General features: G+C 42.6%; 1 pseudogene; it reads left to right on the top strand.

Annotated features, from left to right (window-relative positions):
* Nucleotides 1–7,818: 7,818 nt before the first annotated feature.
* Nucleotides 7,819–16,483, top strand: LOC133091306 (uncharacterized; annotated as a pseudogene).
* The last annotated feature ends 291 nt before the right edge of the window (nt 16,484–16,774 follow it).

Here is a 16,774-nt window from a genome sequence, read left to right as displayed (position 1 = left end):
AGTGCGGATCACCCAAGGATGAGCAGACGTGATCCCTGCTCAGTATGGGAAATGTTTTGACTTTTGACAGTTATGGTTGCCCCATTCCTCAGACTGTCCTGGGAAGGCCCCTTAGGGCCCTGCTCTGTTACACCATCTGATTTTGGGACCTCGTACTTGCTATTTTTTTTTAAATTAATTAATTAATTAGGTTGTGTTGGGTCTTAGTTGCGGCAGGCAGGCTCTTTAGTTGTGGCTCAAGGTCTCCTTAGTTGTGCCTCACCAGCTCCTTAGTTGCGACACATGGGCTCCTTAGTTGTGGCATGCGGTCTTCTTAGTTGCGGCATGCATGTGGGATCTAGTTCCCAGACCAGGGATTGAACCCGGACCCCCTGTATTGGGAGCGCAGAGTCTTAACCACTGCGCCACCTAGGAAGTCCCTTGTTGTTTTATTCTTAACTGTTTTATAGCCAAAAGACATGATCAGAATATATGTCCTTTTTTTTAAAGGTGTTCGCTCACTTTATTAACCATGCCTCATGCTTTATTGTCCCTCAGGCATGATACATTTATATACAGATACATATGTAAATTCCTACCAAATTGATAGGCAAAAAAATACATATATATCCCTGTTGTTTCAATTTGCATTTCTTTCATCACAAATGAGGTTGAACACATTCAGAATATATGTCTTAAAGAGTTGTTGAAAGGATGAGATTTTATAATATAGATAAATGGCCTAATTGAGAGCCACATGTATTCATTACTAATAAATGGGTCTTAGAACATTAAGAATACTAGGCCTTCCTCTGAATTACAGAATATATTTGGTTCTTTGCGGAAGTAAGGATGCATATAATAAATTCCACAGTAAGATGGGTTGTTTGAGGGAAGTTTTCATGCAAAATTGCTATTTACTTCTTTCTTAGGTAAATAAGGCAAAAGAATATCAGAACGGGCTGATTTGCCTTGTAACAGTGATATCAAGATGGTGGGGGCTTCCCTGGTGGCGCAGTGGTTGACAGTCTGCCTGCTAACGCAGGGGACACGGGTTCGAGCGCTGGTCTGGGAAGATCCCACATGCCGCGGAGCAACTGGGCCCGTGAGCCACAACTACTGAGCCTGCGCGTCTGGAGCCTGCGCTCCGCAACGAGAGGCCACGATAGTGAGAGGCCCGCGCACCGCGATGAAGAGTGGCCCCCGCTTGCCACAACTAGAGAAAGCCCTCGCACAGAAACGAAGACCCAACACAGCCATAAATAAATAAATAAATAAATAAACTAAAAAAAAAAAAAAAAAAAAAAAGATGGTGGAAGGCGCCCTTCCCGATATCCCTACCTCTGCAGGAGTACAGCTTACATTAGAACGTGTTCATGTTTTAGAAACAGGCGCATACTTACGGTTTGTATAGAAACCAAACTTATGGTTACCAGAAGGGAAAGGGGATGGGGGAGGGATAAATTAGGAGTCTGGGGTTAGCAGATACAAACTACTATATATAAAATAAACAGCAGGGACCTACTGTATAGCACAGGGAACTATACTCAATATCCTGTAATAAACCATGAAAAAGAATGTATAGATATGTTTAACTGAATCACTTTGCTGTACACCTGAAACTAACACAACATTATAAATCAACTGTACTTCAATTAAAAAGAAAGTGTTAAAAAAAAGATATGATCAGTACAATTGTTGAATGAGAACCTTGTCAGTGTTTCTGGCATCTTCCCCAAAGCATCTGCCAGAAGCACATGTAGACGCTCCTGATTGACTAATACAACCTTTTCAGTCTCAAAGCCAAGTCTTAATTATCTGCTTCAAGGGAGAAGATGGATTATCAAGAGGGTTGGTACGTAATCCAGTGTTCCTCTTTTTCTTTTTTTAATTCTCCTTAAGGAAATCCCCACCTACCCTTCAATATGCAGTTCAACTGTCACTTTCTCTGTGAAACCTTCTCAGATCTCAAGGCAAAGAATTTTTTTTTGCACATCTATTCTCAAATGCAACTCTGTTCTAGCACTTTTAATATTTCATTGAAATTATTTATGTTCAGGTTGCCCCCCATCAAAGGCAAAGATGGTGCATTGTTCATCTCTACGGCTCTACCAGCTTGGCACGAGTAGAAACTCACTAATTAATGAGTCAAACAGTACAAATTCTTATTAGGACCTAGGTAACAGATTTTATCCTCACCTGACCATTCTCTTCTCTTTACGCCTCAGTTACAAACTATGCCTCTGTCCCTTGTCACATGCTTAAGCTTAGCAAGTGTCCAATAGGCAAGTCATCATTCGTAAGAGACTGAGGACCTTTCACTTGAGAATCTGTCATCACTGCTAAAAAGCATCACGACAGACAGCAACAATAACCACAAAACCCAATAACAACAGCAACCACAAAATGCCAAGTGAACGCCCTCCTAATGACAGATCCACAGTCCCCTCCTTATAGAAGCAGAAGCGGTTGTATTATTTATTTGAACGGTCAAGTAGTATCCCCTCAGTCTGAGTGATCCTGGTTTCTTCGGGGATCCCCGCCTATGCATAAATTATTCATTGACATTTGACTACCTCCTGCCTAACCCACACACCGTGGACAGCCCTCCTCTTCTCAAAGTCCCACGAGGCAGGAATTGAGGTCTCTAAATGCATCTCTCCCTTCAGGCCCCTTGCTGACGTCCACATAGGCAGAGACCCTGAGAGCCGTCTATAGGCTGCACTGCTGCAGGGCTATTCATGGGGTTGGTGCTGACTCTCCAGCCAAGGGCTGGTCCTCTGAGGCCACCAGCGGCAAACCCAGTGTCCAGGCAAGGCCACACTTACTGTGGGAAGCTGCACCCAATGGAGAGTCTTCCCTCGTGCTGCACGAAGCATCCCACCTCGGTCCCCGTGACCCTGACTGCCTGCTCCCCTCTCTCCACGGGGCACATGAAAGAGTCTGTGGAGGGGCTTAGGACAAGCAGAGAGAGGTACGTTTCCTCCCCAGGTCTCACCTCTGCCAATGGGACTCACATCCAACCCTCATTTTGACAAGACTTCTAATGCCAAAAAATAAACAGATTTCTCTGGGCTGCTGCCATGTCTGAATCCCAGTGTTGTCTCTATAAAAACCCCCATGACAGACAGAAAGCTTACTGAGTGTTTACATTTGAATGTATGACTCTGATAGTCTTAATTATCATAACCCATATGGAAACAGCTTAGAGCTGGTCCAGACTGGAGGCGAGTCTCCCCATGCGAAGCACCCAGAAAAAAAAACACAAAACAGACTGGAGAAGATCACCAAGGACCGATCCTCACCCATGATACTTCATGAGAAGCAAAGAGCATTTCTGTTGCCTGTCACCCAACAGGACTTCCAGGGAATCCTCTTGAGACCTCTCCCCCTCCCCCAACGTTCTCTTCCAAGCAGAAGCGGTTTTCTTCCCCTAAGTTTCCAGTCACTTGGTGAGGGTGCTGGGGCTGGGGGGAGAGCGCCACCCAGCGCAGACTGGCTCTTCCAGCAGGCTCATGTGCTTTGTCATCAGCAAATGAGGGGAACCAAATTCCCCTTTCCAAAGAAATCTTGGTAAGACAATCCGTCTCTTGAAATTATTCATTTGTTCTCGTAAACTCCACCACTTAAGTGGAAAGCTGGTGAATTTTTTTTTAATCCTAAATTTCAATAACACAAAGTATGGTGTGACTACTGTATATAAAATAGGTAATCCACAAGGACCTACTGTAGAGCACAGGGAACTCTACTCAACACTTTGTAAAAACCTATATGGGAAAAGAATCTGAAAAAAGAATAGATATGTGTATATGTATAACCAAATCACTTTGCTGTACACCTGAAAGTAACACAACATTGTAAATCAACCATACTCCAATATAAAATTTAAAAAATGTTTACAAATAATAATTTAAAAAAGGTATGGAGTATGCCATCCCTATCCAAGATATTCGAACCATGTTCACATATAACAAATATGAACTAATGTAAGTTCACATACCAGCCCTGGATGGCTGTCTTGGGAATAAAACACCGTGGAATTTTCCACAGGGTGCTGTGGGTGTCTTTCCCAGGTCCCAGGGTCTAAGGCTTCTGTTAGAGGAGAAAGATGGGGTTTTCACAGAGTTCTCTCCTCATGGGCACAGACTGCCACCAGGCGTTTCTCAGCATCAAAACCCTGCCCAGTGCAAGGATATATGGATTGTTTCAAGTCCTAAGTGGTGTTCAGGTTTTCGTATCACTTCCATCACCTGAAAGCAAATCGGAGGCATCCTATATGATCCAAACCAGATGACTGGGGGGCAGGATACAGGTGGGGGGAGGCCCTGATGAGGGTTAGGAAACACATTTATGACCACCTACTAGGTCCCTATTTGCAGCATACTGAGTCACATATATGGCGCTTCCCGCCCCCTCCCAGGTCTCCAATGCCAATTTTGGTGCTGGTGTTATTTGGTCTTGTTTTCTGAACACAGGCATTGCCATATCCATCTAAATTAGTTTTGCTAGTTTCTAGAATTCATATGGCTTTTGGAGAAGTTTAAGTTTTTAAAGTAACTCCCAGCTACAAATTCTTCCTATGGTGACGTGATGGAGCCACGTAGGTTCTACACCCGTGTGACCCTATGACACCAGGGCAGTGCAGCAATTGTCCCGTAGGGAAGTCAGACATCTCTCCCCTTCCTACAGAATTGTGTCTCCCCAGAATTTGAGCCAAATACTCATTCCCAGCCTGCAAACTTGTGAGAAACTTTCTTAGGCTTTCCCTATCAGAGAGTGGGAGATCCATGCAAAGGGTTGGGTTTCCATGTGATATATATAGACTCCCGGTGCTTTCTCCCCAAAACAGTAATTCTGAACTCAAGAGTAATTTCCTTCACTTCTGTTCATCACAGATGGTGCTTGTTACACCCTGAGCCCCTCACAGCACCGGTCCAGTACCTTGGCAGTTGTGGTGAAATCACTCTGATGACCCAGTTCTAGGCTGGGATTTCAACCAAGGTATGGTTGGGTACATTGGCCTCCATTCCCAGTTGGCAGTCCACCAAACAAACCAAACCATCAAACAGGCCCCTTTGCTCCTACCTTGAACAGCACGGCATCCAGAAGACGCAAAACCCAACACCACAAAAGCACTGCAAAACAATGCAGGTCTTTTCTGAAAGTTTACTGGGGAAGTGTAGACAGCATGAGGGTGAGGTGGGTGTTTACATCCTACAACACATGGAGAGACTTATGAAAAACCTGTTTTGGACATCTCTCTTTCCCAAAGCATCACTTGTCACAAGGACTGTCCCCAAGTCCTGCTGCCTGCTGCCTCCAGACATTCCCAAGTCACGTCACTGTTTTCTCACTGCCCTTTTACTTTGGCCAAGCTCTCTCAGCCCTCCACACCTTTCAAGTTTTTGTTGTTGTTGTTATTATTTGCTCCAGGAATCTGTCTTGATGACCTTCCTCTTACAGACCATTCAGCCTTTCTCATTTTCTCCAGATCTATATCTCCACATCTAACACTATTCAGGGAAAACTGTTCACCCACCTTAGTTGGGGAACAGGGAAACCATGGGTTCTCCTTTGAAAGACTGGTTGGGGATGGGGGAGAAGTCACCAACAACCAGCATTTCTGTTCCTGTTACACTGAGTTAAGCTGTACTTTGAAGACCCAGTGGAAGGTTTATAAAAAACACTCGCTGGGGCTTTCCTAGTGGTGCAATGGTTAAGAATCCGCCTGCCAATGCAGGGAACACGGGTTAGAGCCCTGGTCCAGGAAGATCCCACATGCCGTGGAGCAACTAAGCCCATGCGCCACAACTACTGAGCCTGTGTTCTAGAGCCCGCGAGCCACAACTACTGAGCCCGTGCACCACAACTACTGAAGCCCGCATGCCTAGAGCCCGTGCACCGCAACAAAGAGTGGCCCCCGCTCGCCGCAACTAGAGAAAAGCCTGTGCGCAGCAACGAAGACCCAACACAGCCAAAAAAAAAGTAGACATGTCAATCTAACTTTAAAAAAACAAAACAAAACGCTCGCAAGCTTTTCGTTCCTGGGCTGCTCAGTCTCTCTGGCTCTGTTTAGCTGATGGGAAGTACCATCTTTCCCCCACTAATGAGAGAAACCTGGCTAAACACGGGTACACTTAGCAGCTCCCAGCTTGCTTCCTGCTGCAACAGTACCTGTCGATGAAGGACATAATTAAGTGTTTTGGTTGAGAGATGGATTCTGGAAACGCCTTCCTCTCTCTTTTCCACAGGGATGGAAACATCCATGTTCCTTGAGAAGCGGAGTTGATAAAGCCACATGGGAGCTGAGAACAGAGTCGAGGGAAGAAATTGTAAGAGTGGAGAGTTGCATATTTCAGTCAGTGCAGCTGGGAGGCTGGAGGGATCCCTTTAATAAGGGCTCATTGGGTATTCGTTTGGGACGTCCTCGTGGAAGAGCGTTTTGATCAGTATTTCAAAGACAGCAAGGTCGTGTTTTTAAAGAAAGAGGTAGAAAACAAGTTTCCAGGATAGATGCACCCCCCCACCCCCAGGGATACTCTGTGTAAAAGCTTCCCACCTCACAGAATGACTGACATACAGCAGATGCAAGGGGGCGATCATAAAGGGAAATGATGCACTACCTGAGATTACACGTGGCTTTCTGAGCGTTCAGACCTGCTCCTGGAGCTGACAGGGTCACACGAGGGAAAGAAGAGCAACCCGGTACAGGGACAAATAAAGAGATGTTTGTGGAGAGACTTCTGATAACCGTTATTGGGTCCAATCCAGTGTCAGGGAGCTTCTAAATTAAACATGGGACCTGTTTGTTTCACCTCAGAGGGATATGGACACTTCCTTGCTCTTGTCTGTAACCACTGAATTCTTAATTTTCTAGGTTTCAAGACAAATATTTTTTAAAGGAATACTGTTTAAGAGGTACATAACAGAGATGGAAATGAGTGAAAGATTGCTGGGAGGGGGTGGGGTTGGGTGGGAGCAGAGCATAGGGGGAGTTAGGTAAGAAAGACCATACGGTTGTCTCATGTAGAAACTCAAAATTACAAGCTACTTGTAAGTTTCCTCCTGGCTCCCTCTGGAATTTTAGTGTAAGCGCTGTGTGAATACAGCTACTACTTTATAAAGAGCGTAAGAAGAGAGTGTTGGTTTAGATCATTTTCGTTTGTCTTCGTTTCCTTTGCTGCGCTCTAACATCTAGAATATTTCAAGTATTGATAATTTTACACTTCGGTGCATATAATAATTTTAGATGCAATTATTAAAGGGTCATAAGATTGCCTATGGGTAAGGGAGAAGAAAAGTAAAAGATGTATTGCTAGACGTTAAAATAGAATCTGTGTGTGTGTGTGTGTGTGTGTGTGTGTGTGTGTGTGTGTGTAGTTTATAAATGCACACACACGTCAGCTGATGTGTGGCTAATTTTCAAGGAGAAATATTATTCCTGTGGTTAGAGTTGTCAGCTACTGGTTTTCCTTTTCTTTCCACTTTTCTCATTCGCTTATTGCCTAACAGGGGATAAAATTCTTTCCCCTTCACCTCATCCTTTATACCAAATAGAGAAAAAAAATCTACATCTATACCTGTACTACCTATACCTTGCTGCTATGCCTCACAAGAAAAACTGTTTTTCAAAGATGAGAATACTATCTTGTCTTCTCATATGTCTAAAGAATTTTCCAAAACCAATCGTCTTGCCCTAACTCCCCCCTTTTAAACAAATTAAGCTATTTATTGTTCACTCTCAGGAGCATGCCAAGAGAATAGCTAAGAAGGCAAAATCTGGAGCTGAGAGCTGGAGGCTGAAGATTAAAGCTGCTGGGTCTGAACAGCAGGGTGGCGATGAATGGAGACCCACCGGATGGAAAAGTGAAGGCTGTTTGTATTCAGAGCTTGCTGGAGCGAAGGAGTCAGACACCATCACTGGGAGACGCTGAAGGGCCGACAGAGGAGAGGGAAAGCTTCACAGTGGAACAAAGGAAGGTTCCAGGTGTGACTGGAGGCTCTTGGCCTGGAGAAGCTGGAGGCGGGGTAACTAGAGCGTCCAATGTGATTGGTTAGGGGAGCATATCTGGCTTCTTCTGATTGGTTAGATTTCTCTGGTTGGAAGCAGGGACAAAAATTAGGGAAGCTGTTATTAATCAAGCCCTGGCCATTTGGGGCCAATTGTTACAGAGGTTATTGTTTAGCTTCCTCGACTGTGACTAGAGACAGTAGTCTGGCTTCCTAACACGTCTGCCTGGTAGCCAGCTGGCCTCCTAGCCTGGTTATTGTAGATACAGGGGTTGGTTTCCTGGGCAGGTTGCTGCAGGTTCTGGGTCAGAGTTTTATTGTTTTACGTGTGGTCTGGCTGCTGTCCGTTTGTCCATTCAGTTTCTCAGCAGTGTTGCAAGAAGCGGAGGGAAAACTTGGCTCTAAAGCCAGCAGCAGGGAAAACTGGAATTTCTGAAGGCACAGAAGCTCAGAAGAGATTATTTGCCAATTTACATCACTTTGTGTGATAGCAACCAAAGCAGCATTGCAGCGTGAGTATTGGGATCAAGCCCTCCCACTGACTCCCCGACCCAGGCAATTGCCGATGGTGTTGGGTTGGAAGGCTGTGCTCTCTGAGACCCACTCCCACACTGTGGCCGGGTGGCTTCTGAGCCCCTGCGGAGCTCAGCATGGTAGAGGGAACACTCCCTCCCTTGGCGGTAACTGCTCTGTAATTTATTCATAAAGAGGGCACTCTACACTCGCCTTGCCAGGCAGAAGCATCTGAAACTATCCACAGACATTGAGCATGTTAAATGTGGCTCCCCATCTTCCTTTCCATCTCAATGAGGTTGGCCTGACCGTCCAAATCCCTGAAAACAAGACAGCAATCTGGGGAAGCTGTTTTTCCCCTTCATTTCTTAGTTTGATCTGGCCTACATCTTCTCCCTATTCTGCCCAACTCTGGGATTCCAAGGTTTGGAATAAGCAAAACAAAAATTCTCTTGGTGCTAAAGATTGAGAATCTGATCAGATGGCTAATTAAGGAGCAATTGTGAAGCAATTGATTTAAAGACTCATTTAATTGCACCCCTATGTTCATTGCAGCACTGTTTATAATAGCCAAGATGTGGAAGCAACCTAAATGCCCATCAACAAAGGAAGGGATAAAGAAGGTGTGGTACATATACATAGTGGAATATTACTCAGCCATAAAAAAGATGAAATAATGCCATCTGTAGCAACATGGATGGACCTAGAGATTATCATACTAAGTGAAGTTAAGTCAGACAGAGAAAGACAAATACCATGTGATATCACTTACATGTGGAAGCCAGAAAATAGTACAAATGAACTTACTTACAAAACAGAAATAGACTCACAGACACAGAAAACAAACTTATGGTTACCAAAGGGGATGGGGGCGGGTAGATAAATTGAGTTTGGGATCAACATATACACACTACTGTATATAAAATAGATAAACAACAGGGACCTACTGTATAGCACAGGGAACTATCTTCAATATCTTGTAATAATCTATAGTGGAAAAGAATCTGAAAAAAAAAAAATATATATATGTATAACTGAATCACTTTGCTGTATGCTTGGAACTAACACAACATTGTAAATTAACTATACTTCAATTTAAAAAAGGCTTGAGTTTTTTGTTTTGTTTTGGGTTTGGGTGGAGAACAGAAGAGAAAGCTGACTGGGAAATATATGATCTCTAGGTAGCTAATTTGGAGTGATACCAGCCTTTCCTTTTCAAAACAAAGCTATTCTAATTCCTTCCATGTGAAAGATCTGAATTTAATCTCCTTTTCTTGCAAATAATAGTCATGTGTGGTTTTATTTGTTTAAGAATAGCCCTTCTGGGGAATCAGCTGGCGGTCCAGTGTTTAGGACTGCGCCCTTTCACTGCCGAGGGCCTGGGTTCGATCCCTGGTCAGGGAACTAAGATCCCACAAGAGGCACTGAGTGGCCAAAAAAAAGAATAGCCCTTCTGCCAAGGCACCTGCGACTTAAAGGAGCTGGCTTCCTTGCGATGGTTTATGATGCTTCTCTTATCTTGAGCACCTACCCAGATATGTGGGTGATCTATCCATCCTGTTGCACAGCCTGGCAAGAATTCCCAAGAGCTCATAACCTCAGTGATTGTGCATTACAATCTGTAACCCACATACAGGACGCCCACTTCCTCCTCCATCTTTTGGGGGCCATCACTTACTGTCATGATTCCCTTCCCTGTACACATGTGGTCTGCTACTTGTCTTGGGTATGGTACCCCCAATGAACTGTTAATGCATCAAAAGAATTCCATTGTTAGCTAGCATTTGATACTCCAAAATCCCCATCACTTCACCTTGATCCCTTTCTAAAGACACTCAGTATTCCTGTGGCCTCATAGACTGCTCTACTGGCTGTGGTCCGGGATCACGTTGCTAAGGGATGTCTCCTCTGATCCTTTGTGATGCAGGAATCATGTGACAGGTCTTGTCCATGAGGCCACACTTCACCTTTTATTGCAAAGACCCTATATAGCTCAACTCCCACGTATTATTGTTAGAATTAAAATCAATAATCATCACCCATTTTTACCTTGTTAAAAAGTCTGCTATATCCCAAAGCAGAGATCACTGTATCGCCTGAAGACATAACCCAGCTCCTTTCAGTATTTCTTATCCCGTAGCTACTGACCAGGAATTGATGACTTTGACCCACTGTAGATTTGCCCCAAGTGTCTTCATTTTGGGCCTTCTCCTTAGAAAGAGGTGCATTCTTACATGAAATAGTGTACCCCAGCCTTCATCGACTGCCAGGGATGCCACCTTCATTGATCTCCAAGTCTGCCCTTCTCCAGTGAGAGAGGCGTTTTGTGCAAAAACTTGGCACGTAGGAAGCAACAATCACAACCACTGCTACTAAAACAACAGCCAATAAGGATTAAAGGCTTATGTTTGTTTATGTGTAGATTCTCTGTTTATTAAACAAACATGTGCAGAGCTTTCTTTGACACTGGGCAACAGGGGTAGGAAGATGAATAAGATGTGGTCTGTACTTCAAGATGCTCCCAAGCTAAAGGGGGAGATGCCATCTTGACACTATCTGTACCGTTTGGCAAGTACCAGAGTAGCTCAGTCATGCTTTGCTTCGGAGTGGCAGGACAGCACTGCAACGTAGCGGGGTGGAGGCTCTGAATTTGGCCATAAAGAATTAACGGGAGTTTGGGACAAAGGGAAAAACCTGGGGAAGACCATGGACTGCCAGGGCATTGGACACTGCACACAGATGTATAGAGGGAAAGGTCAGGGGGTGAGTTAGATAAGCTATATGGGGGTTAAATTCTTTAGTGGCTTAAGCTTCATGTTAGGGAATTTGATATTTTCTGTAAACAAATGAGTGCCACTTAAATATTTTGAAAGCAGAAAGTGATAAAATTAGTCTTGTGTTGCTCATGTTGTGGTGGTTTTATATTTTCCCAGTGTTGTTTATGTACTTCAGTGCTGCCTGCATTACTTCTTAAATCACTTGGCAGCAAGAGCTGGATCTGTGTGATGATTTATGAAGGGCTTCATACAGCATCAAGCATTGAGGTGTGCTTTATTAGAATCCTTTGATGATTACTTGTGGAACTAGATGATCTCTAAGGTTCCTTTCAGCTCTGAAATCCTGTAAGTCTAAGAGATTAACTGTTCACTACTGTATTAGTCAGAGTTCTCCAGAAGAACAGAACCAATAGGAGATTAGCAAGATAGATACGTAGATGGATAGATAAGAGATTTATTTTAAGGAACTGGTTCATGCAATTATGGAGGTGACAAGTCTAAAATCTGCAGAGTGGGTGAGCAGGCTGGAGACCCAAAGAAGAGATGATGCTGCAGTTCAAGTCTGAAGGCCATCTGCTGGCAGAATTCCTTCTTGCTCAGGGAGGTCAGTCTTACTTCTATTAACACCTTCAACTGATTGGATGAGGCCCACCCCCATTATGGAGGGCAATCTGCTTAGTCTCCCAATCTAAATGTTAATTTTGTCCAAAAATACCCTCCCAGAAACACCCAGAAAAATATCTGACCACTATCTGGGCCCCATGGTCCAGTCAAGTTGAGACATAAAATAACTATCACAGCTACCTAAATGCAAAGAAGAGCAATACTACATTTATTTCATTTTATGTAAAAAATAAAAGAAATATATTTTGAGATTGAACTGGAGACTTTGGTAGTTTATTGCTCATGTCTATTTAATATTATAGATGACTGAAATATATAGTTGTGGGTATTTTTTTAAATAATTAATTAATTTATTTATTTATTTATTTTTGGCTGTGTTGGGTCTTCATTTCTGTGCGAAGGCTTTCTCTAGTTGCGGCGAGCGGGGGCCACTCTTCATCGCGGTGCGCGGGCCTCTCACTACCGCGGCCTCTCTTGTCGTGGAGCACAGGCTCCAGACGCGCAGGCTCAGTAGTTGTGGCTCACGGGCCTAGTTGCTCCGCGGCATGTGGGATCTTCCCGGACCAGGGCTCGAACCCATGTCCCCTGCGTTGGCAGGCAGATTCTCAACCACTGCGCCACCAGGGAAGCCCAGTTGTGGGTATTTTTTATGAGACTGAATTTCCTGATGGAATGAAGCAGTGCGTTTCTCTCATGTTGGCATCTTCCACCATGATGCCCTCAGAGAGCCCAAAACACAGGAATGATGATAACACGGCATCCTTGCCATTTTTGGAAACCATTCAAAGAAGAGGCAACATCAATTGTGAATGCAGACAACTTCCACTTTAAAATGGCATCTAACTGGCGAGCCCTGTGCAACCTGTCTCACAAACACACTAAAATGCTTGTAAAAACAGAGAGAGAGCACTTTTATTAATTGTGAAATTTAATATTTATACTCAAGCTATTACCATTGATTTTGGTGCAGCCAGAGCCTGTACTCATAGACAAATTTATAGCCTTAAATGCTTTCATTCTTTAAAAAAGCAAACAGAGTGATAATGACAGAATGAGTGAACCACCCATACTATCCAAAATAATTGGAAAAGGATAATTAACATGAAGATAATAGGGAAAAAACTTGTCAATAAAGATAAGATGAGAAATCAATTCATTTGTAAACAAAAGCAGTAAAATTGATGGACTTCCCTGGCAGTCCAGTGGTTAAGACTCCGTGCTCCCAATGCAGGCAGTGTGGGTGCAGCCTAAAAAAAAAACAGTAAAATTGAAAACTATATTCAGGACCTAGTATTCTGGGTGAAAAATCAATATTTTAGAAAACGTTATGGAAATTTTAATTTTAACTGAAGAAAAATATAATTAATAGAATTAAGAATAGCAGAGAAGGGCTTCCCTGGTGGTGCAGTGGTTGGGAATCTGCCTGCCAATGCAAGGGACAAGGGTTCGAGCCCTGGCCCGGGAAGATCCCACATGCCGTGGAGCAACTAAGCCTGTGCGCCACAACTACTGAGCCCACGTGCCACAACTACTGAAGCCTGCGTGCCTAGAGCCCGTGCTCCACAATAAGAGAAGCCACGACAATGAGAAGCCCACGCACCGCAACAAAGAGTAGCCCCCGCTCATCTCAACTAGAGAAAGCCTGCACACAGCAACGAAGATCCAACACAGCCAAAAATAAAATAAATAAATAAATAAATATATAAATAAATAAGAATAACAGAGAAGCCGTAACTGTGAGAATGATCATTAAAAATGTTTAAGGATATATTATTTATTCTAATAAGATAAAAGCTTTCAAGGAAATGAATATATTCTTAAAAATATGAATTAGCAAAATTGGCTCAAGATAAAGCTGAAAATTTAAGCGGAGAAAAATCTATGAAAGATTGGGGGAAAAGTTGAGCAAATTTTTCTTTCCCTGCTGGTCTTTGTGGGATTGCACTTCACTGTGCTTAATATTTTATGTATACTATTGAATCTCCATGGTTGGTTCAGCACACAGAATTCCCCAAGCTTAATTTGATTTCAGGAACCCATTGTGAAACTGTTTATGAAACAGTTTGGAAAATTCTTCTAGAGATAAATTTTACTATGAATATAGATAGGGTGATCATAAATAAAATGCTAAGAAATAAAATTCAATGGTACATTAAAAGAATTCAAGTGTAGTTTAATATTAGGCAGTCTATTAAATCATCACTTCAATTGGTCCAGGAAAACAACCATATGATAATCTCAACAGGTACAGTACAATGTAAAAATATCAGAAAAAAATCTTTAATAAATTTATTAAAGTCTTGTGAAAAAAATGCTAAAATTGTATCAACATAAAAAGTTTTGAAGAATTGACAGCCCACCAGGAGTATAGTCATACTGTACAGAAGCATGAGAAATTATTCTTAATTAATAATTCTTTCTGAACTATTCTGGCTGTACCCGTGTGTATTGTAACTCTGAAAGCCTGATTCAATCTTTACAAAAACATTCATGACCATTGCTATTGCAGGGCAGAATTTCTCCATGCTGCTCATAATATTTCTTTCTCCTACGGGCAGCAATTACAGGTATGACAGGAAAAACACGCAGTAGAAAATATTTTAGCAAAACATAGCCTTGTAAAGCTTTATTCATTTCTATATCTTTGCAGGAGGTATGTTGCCATGAGAGGTCTATTCAGTAAGGGCCCCATTTTAAGAATGATAGCTGACTAGTGCATTTGTGTTTTACCTTTAAAGGAGACGGATGTGTGGAGAAGGGATTTAGAACTAGCCTGGTACAGACTGTACAGCATCTCCCTGCCTGAGGTCTGAAGAGGTGAGAATCATAATGGGCGGTATTTGTCACATATGGTTCCTCACATTTTCCCCACTTGCTGTGTTTAGGCCAGAATATAGAATGAGTAATTACATCTATAGGCAGACCAAAATTGCTAAAATATCTTTCAATTCTATGTAAAAGTTTTATTCACATATACAAAAACACTTTACATATTTCAGACATTCATCTCCACTAAACTTTATTTAGGTGATAATCATTATCATACCATTAGGAAGATATTGAGGCACAAGTCAGGTAAATGACTTGCCCTATCCTAAAACAAAATAGCAATTCGGAAAAAAAAAAAAAGGAATTATAAATAATATTTTCAGATGTCTTCAACTAGAGAAAATTAATGATGCAATGGTTGTCTAAGTCAGTGTCTTTCCCCTTCTCCTCTTGTAAACTATTCAAAAGCAACAAGGAGGAAAAAAATCCTGCAAATTTTTTTTTCCATGACACTAAAACACATGTAATTTACAGATTCAAAAATATATGTGAGTATACAAATGGCTGACATTGGGCCAAATTTATGCAGATAGAAATGAAGAGAAGAAATGTGAAAAGTAGCAAGAGGATCCAGAGAAAAATGGCACATTGCATGCAGCGGATCAAAGATAAAAATCACAGCCACATTCTCATCAGAAGCATAAGGGGAGAGAAAACTAGAGAATGAAAAACATCTTTAGAGTGCTCCAAGTAAAACGCAGTCCACCTAGAAATCTATATCCAGTGAAAATATTTTGCAAAAACTAAGGTGAAATGAAATTTCTCAGTAAAATTCTCAGTAAACAAAAGCTGAGATAATTCTTTCCCACCAAATCCACCCCGAAGCAAATGCTAAAGGAAGTACTCCTTCATGCTAAAAGGAAATGACGTCTCATGGGAATTCAGATCAAAAAAAACCAGATCTAAAACAAGAATGAAATCACCGTAGAGCGCGGCTCCCAGCAGCTCGGGCGGCGGGAGGAACGGCAGGGGCCGGGCAGCCCAGCTTCGCGGGCTCTCGGCGCGGCTCCCGGGCCCCCGGCACGCGCCCGCCCCGCCGCCGCGATGCCCAGGAGGAAGGTCAGCTCCGAAGGAGAAGCCCGAGAGGAGATCGGCGAGGTTGTCAGCTAACCCGGCTCCTGCACAAGTGGAAACGAAGCCAAAAAAGGCGGCAGGAAAGGATAAATCTTCCGACAAAAAAGGTGCAAACAAAAGGGAAAAGAGGAGCAAAGGGAAAACAGGCTGAAGTGGCTAACCAGGAGACTAAAGAAGACTTACCTGCAGAAAACGGAAAAACTAAAAACGAAGAGAGCCCAGCTTCTGATGAAGCAGGAGAGAAAGAAGCCAAGTCTGATGAATATCACACACCCGGTCCTATCAGTGGTCCCTGTTTCCCTTCTTGTACAATCCAGGGGAATATTTTTATCAACTATTTTGTAAATGCAAGTTTTTTAGTAGCTCTAGAAACATTTTTAAAAAGGAAGGAATCCCACCTCATCCCATTTTTTAAGTGTAAATGCTTTTTTTAAAGAGGTGAAACCATTTGCTGGTTGTTTATTTTTTGGTACAACCAGAAAATAGTGGGATATTGAATATGGGAGGCTTTGATTGTCTTGGGTGTCAGCTTAACATTCCATAGATGGGCGGTAGCTTTTATATCCTATAATACAAAGCATACTAAATGGCAGTTTGGAGTCAGTTGTGCATTTAATGTCTTAAACACTTTAAATTACTTCTCTTCCCACGTTGTTTTGGGTAGAATTGTTTCCTAAAGCAAACCACTCACCCCTTGATCTTGGCTCTCCTGGGCAGAATTTTGTGCACTCTGTAACATCTTTGGTCGTGGTAGTCCAGTTCTTCTAGTAACTGTTAATGTGCTGTGAACGATTGACAATTTGAGTATGTAGTGTATATGATATTAAATTGTGAATTAGTGGGACTTACGATGTAACAGCATATCAATATTTGAAGATATTGGTACTTGATATCCTGTGAAGGAAAATTTGCCCCCAAATTTTAAGCTGGAAAGTCACTGGAATAACTGTTCAGAAAAGAATCACAAC

Source organism: Eubalaena glacialis, chromosome 1 (genome assembly GCF_028564815.1).
Source record: "Eubalaena glacialis isolate mEubGla1 chromosome 1, mEubGla1.1.hap2.+ XY, whole genome shotgun sequence".
In the NCBI taxonomy this organism is placed as follows: domain Eukaryota; kingdom Metazoa; phylum Chordata; class Mammalia; order Artiodactyla; family Balaenidae; genus Eubalaena; species Eubalaena glacialis.
This window is presented reverse-complemented; position numbering and strand designations above follow the sequence as displayed.